This window comes from Rattus norvegicus, chromosome 10 (genome assembly GCF_036323735.1).
Source record: "Rattus norvegicus strain BN/NHsdMcwi chromosome 10, GRCr8, whole genome shotgun sequence".
Taxonomy (NCBI): domain Eukaryota; kingdom Metazoa; phylum Chordata; class Mammalia; order Rodentia; family Muridae; genus Rattus; species Rattus norvegicus.
Genome location: NC_086028.1, coordinates 10,838,157 through 10,843,428, shown reverse-complemented (window position 1 = coordinate 10,843,428; position 5,272 = coordinate 10,838,157).

The following is a 5,272-nucleotide window of genomic DNA, read 5'->3' as shown; positions in this document are numbered from 1 at the left end:
CCTGAGACCGAGGAGGAGGGGCAAATAGGAGTCAAGATGTGGGCTGGAATATCTGTCTACATTCCGGCCCAGGGGGCGGGGTAAGGTGGTGCCCGGGGGCGGGGATTACGGTGGGGCAGGGCTGTAAACTGCCGGGTCAGGTTCTGCGGCCACTGCCTGGCTGGTGGGCGCGTTTTAAAAAGTTCGCGGAGGGGCTGGAGAGATGGCTCAGAGGCTAAGAGCACTGACTGCTCTTCCAGAGCAACCACATGGTGGTTCACAACCATCTGTAATGGGATCCGATGCCCTCTTCTGGTGTGTCTGAAGACAGCTACCGTGTGCATAATAAATCTTAAAAAAAAAAAAAAAGTTCGCGGGCCTAGACTGGCTTGGGGGCCGGACTCAGAGGGCGGTCCTTGGCCCGGACTGGAGGTGGAGTCTAGGACTTGGAAAATGGGCTGGAGCGGGTATGGGGGCGGGGTTGAGATTGAAGTTCAGCTGCGCTTAGGGGGCGGTCTTTGGATGGTCTGGGGGCAGGCTCAGATCAGCCAGGGGCCTGGAGGGGTCTAACCCTACCTGGGTGTTAGGAAGTGATACCTGGGATCTTTCAACCTAGTTGCTGGCCAGCCTGTTGGCAGGGTTGTGGCCGAGTGTGGAGTGGAGTCGGGTGGGCCAAGGTGCGGCCTCACTTGCTGCACCTGGTCTCACGCCCGGTTTTGGCCCAGGAGGCAAGGCAGGGTTCATGCCAACTTAGGCCAGTTAACTGGTCTTGGTCCACTGGGGTTTGCAATTGGGGCTGGTGACCTTATCAACACACTCTCTATCAGCACCACCTTTAGGGATCCAGGAAGGGCACTCTCAGTGTACTCCAGCCTTTGGGTCTGCAACCCAACATCACCTAATTCTTATTAAACACCTCCTGTATGATTGGCACTGACAACACCAGGGGCTACAACAATGGGATAAAGACGCATTGTTGTGGTCTCTGCTCTTCAGGGTCTGGGACTTCAAGCAGAACTTGGTATTGAAATAAAACACACACACACACACACACACACACACACACACACACACACACACACGAAGCCAGCCCAACCCAGGGGACAAGAGGGGATTGGTTTTGGTTTTTTATTCCCTGAACTGGGTTGATTTAAATAAAATGGGCTGTGAATGTTTCTGTGGAGGTCTTGTCTTTTTCTTTACATTTATTATTTGTGTATATGTGTACATAATACACACACACACACACATATATACATACATACACATATATAACTAGCATTATCTGCTCTGAAAATCAGTGCACAGAATTGCAGAGGCTTCCTCAACAGGAGTTTCGTTTGATCTTGCAAGGAAAAGAATCAGAGCTAAGAGTGGGAGTTAGATGCAGCGGGTGGTAGAGTATTCTGTTCAAAGTTAACATGCCTCCCTAGTGTTGAAAGGCAGGATGCGGCAAGCCACCCCTGCTGTCCCCAAGTGTGCCCTGTCGTTCAAGGTGTTCAGTTTAGGAAATGTCTCAGAAACTCCATTTGGAAGCTTCTAGAGCTAGCTTGTTCAATATACTTGCAGAATGTAGATGAGGGGGACAGATTGCATCCATTACCTCCTTAGGACAAAAAGTCCTGAGTTTTATTTTGGAGAACAACACAGGGGAATTGATTGCAGTCAGGTCTGCGACCCTCTAAGAAGCCAGGCCAGCATAGGGGACCAAGAAGGGATTGGTCCAAGATGAATTGTGATTGTTTCTGTAGGGTTTTGCTTTTTAATTTTTTCAGGTTGATTATTTGTATATTTGTGTATGTGGTCCACCACACATAAACAGATGTCAGAGGATGGCTCAGAGGAGTTGATTCTACCTTGGGCTGAACTCAAGTCATTTGGCAAGTGCTTCTACCCGCTGAGTTATTGAAGTAGCATTATTGGTTTGTTTTATAGTATCTTGCTATGTAGACCTGACTGGGGTGGTATTCTTCTTGCAGCCCATCTTGCCCTCAACCTTGCAGTGATGCTCCTGCCTCAGCCTCCAAAGCACCCAGGCTTCTAGGTGCATGCTACCCTGCCGGACTGTTACTGCAATTTCATGTTGCATCCTCCTCGTGCTGCAGTTGCCCAGATTCTGAGACCTCCCATGGAGGATGGGTCCTGGTGTCTGAGGAAGGCTGGCTTCACAGGTGGCCTCAGGGGCACTGGCTTGCCTATGCCCTTTTAATCAGCTCTGCAATGGGTGGTGCAAGAAATAGGAACCAGAGAGATACACTTGCACATCACCCATATTGGCGATAAATCACTGTTGCTACAGAACAAAGAAGCAACAGTTGGCGGCACAATAATACTACACAATGTATCCGAAGGAATTAGTAAATGTAGACTGATCCAGCCTTTTGATACCACAGACAGGAACGGATTGAGAAATTACCCTACTTGAGTTACAGAACCATCTTATCTTGGGGTGTGATAAAAATCACACATCTTAATTAGATCTGAATGTATGAGGGACAAGTCACAGAAGGATCCTGTGTGAGTGTGTGTGTGTATGTGTGTGTGTGTGTGTGTGTGTGTGTGTGTACGTGTGTGTGCACAGTGCATCTCTACTACGTTCCTGCTTGCCTTGGTTTTTTGAGATAGGGCCTTTCGTTGTCCCGGAGCCCACTGCTAGTCTGGCTGCTCAGTGAACCCTAGGGATCTACCTGCTCCCCACAAATTAACACCAGTGTTACAAGGGTAGATGAGTCTGGAGGATTAAATTCTAAGCCTCACACTTGTAAGGTAAGCTATTTATCAACTGAACTATTATGTTGTCCTAGTTCACTGAAGGACTTTTGAGAACCCAGGAACCTCAGAGAGGTGATGTGTTCATGTGTAAGGGAAGGATAAGACCCCTCTGTCATGCAGAGTGCTGATTCCAGATGCCGAAGAGCTTCTGCACCTTCACTGTAGGAGGCGGTAGGTATGTGAGCTATATTAAAAGCTCCCTATATTCTAATAATAGTCTAATGCACTTTAACTATATGAAGCCATTGCCTTTTAGAAATTATGCTTTGGGTTTGGGAGTTCAATCAGCATGAGGAAGTTTTTTCCTCTATCTTTCCTCCAGCTAATGGTTTTTGTAAGAAAAAGGGCCAATTGATTTCTTTCTAGAACGTTGCTTCAGGGTGCGGTGACCTTTTATAGGTCATGTTTCAACTTATAGAAAAATTTTATAGTTCAAATATAAATTGCACCGAATGCAGACTCTATAATGGAATTTAAGGTTAAATAAAGTTTCAACCTTCCTCAGGCTGTTTCCAGCATCCAAGAAGCCCCGCAGCTTTAGAGACAGGTGCTATGTTAAAGTCTCCGCAGGGTCGGGTGTAATGCATATAGGAAGCCTGGTGTAATAATCTAAGTACTGGGACCCACAAAGAAAAACCCCAGGATTATATGATGGTTTTGTTGTTTTTGTTCTGTTTGCTTTTGAGACAAGGTCTAATGCAGCTCCGGCTCTCTTCCAACTTGCTATGTAGCTGAGGATGACCTGCCCCCACCTCCCAAAGTGCAAGGATTACAAGCACGGTCTGTTCTACCCTTTGAAGCAGTGCTGCAGACTGAACCCAAGGCTTCAGGCATGGTAGGTAAGCCTTCTACCCACTGAGCCACACTGTCAGCTCTAGACTGTAGAATATTTGGGTCCGTCATGGGACCGGTATCAAGGGTTGAATTGTCTCCTTTGCAGAGGTAGGCCGTAATTCCTAACCTCTGGCTCCGGGGAGTGTGGCTAGTGTTTGGAAGTGGAGTGGCGGGGGTTGGGGATTTAGCTCAGTGGTAGAGCGCTTGCCTAGCAAGCACAAGGCCCTGGGTTCAGTCCCCAGCTCCAAAAAAAAAAAAAAAAAAAAAAAAAAAAAAAAAAAAAAAAAAAAGAAGAAGAAAAAAAAAGGAAGTGGAGTGGCCGTAGATGGAGGACACCCTGGACACCAGTAGCTCTCCTCAGAGGAGACAAAGATGCCACATAAACTCAAAGACACAGAAGAAAATGGCCACATTGTTTTAGAGCGCAGAGTGGTGCAGCCAAGCCCCACAGAGGACTGCTATAGCATCAAATGCTAGAAGACCCAAAGAGGGGGGAGGGACTGCCAACGCCTTCACTTAGGATTTGTGCCCTCCAGGTTTGTAAGACACTAGGCATCTCTTGCTTTAAGCTACCCAGTGTGGCACTTGGCACTGAAGCCCTAGAAATGGAAACAACCGGCCACATTACTGTAGGGACATCTTCATAAAATAAGAACAAAGGGGATTTGATAAAGAATTAAGAGTTTCAAATGGCGCTGTGGATGGTGGTTACACCTGCAACTCCAGAACTCAGGAAGCTGAGGCAGAAGGATCTAAAAGTTCAAGGCCAGCCTGGGCTATGTAGTAAGAGCACATCGTGAAAACGAATGATAGCAGTTAGGAATGTAGCTTACTCAGAAGAGCGGTGGCCACGTACCTGTCATCCCAGCACCTGGGAGGTGGAGGTGAGGCCTGATCAGGAGTTGAAGGACACTTTTGACTGCTTTGGGAGTTTGAGGCCAGCCTTGGCTGTGTGAGGCACTGACTCAAAATAAAAGGAAGTGGGCAGTGTCCTGAGCACCTTGTGTTGGGAGAACAGGTAGCTGGACCTGGATCCTGGGGTCTTGCATGACTGGACTCCAGTGGTGTGCTGAATATGGTTGCGACGGCTTTCTAGCAATATTAACTGGCTGCCCCAAACCCAAAGGCCACTTGTTTCTTTTTCCAGTGAGAGACTGCATGTGTCATACTCACATCACATAAAACCAGGGGACCTTTGTCACAACACTGAGCCTGATAGCTGTGGTGTTGCAGGAAGCCTTGTGAACCCCTGGGTTTATTTTTTTTAAATGAGAACATTTTTAATAGTCTCATTATTAGGAGTCTGTCCTAGTTGCTCCTGGGCCCCTGGGAAGTTTCCCATACATGCTCTGCTGAATATTAATTATGGAAATCAAACGGACATTTAGCCGAAGAAAATGCTCACTATAGCGAACTTTCAGAGGGCAAGTCATTGAAAGCTGATTCACTAAATGACCTCTGCTAAATGACGAATTTGCCTAATGACCATTCTGCATAAGGACTCATTTGCTAAAAGCCAGTTTTCTGAAAAATCATCTGAAGGATGTTCTGCTGATCAGAGACTGAACCACATTTCTACAGTCAGTCAGTGGGGCAGCTCACGCCTGTAATCCCAGCATTCACAGGGCTCCGGAGGATTGAAAGTTCAAGGCTAGTCTGGCCTACAAAGCTAAACCCTGCCTCAAAA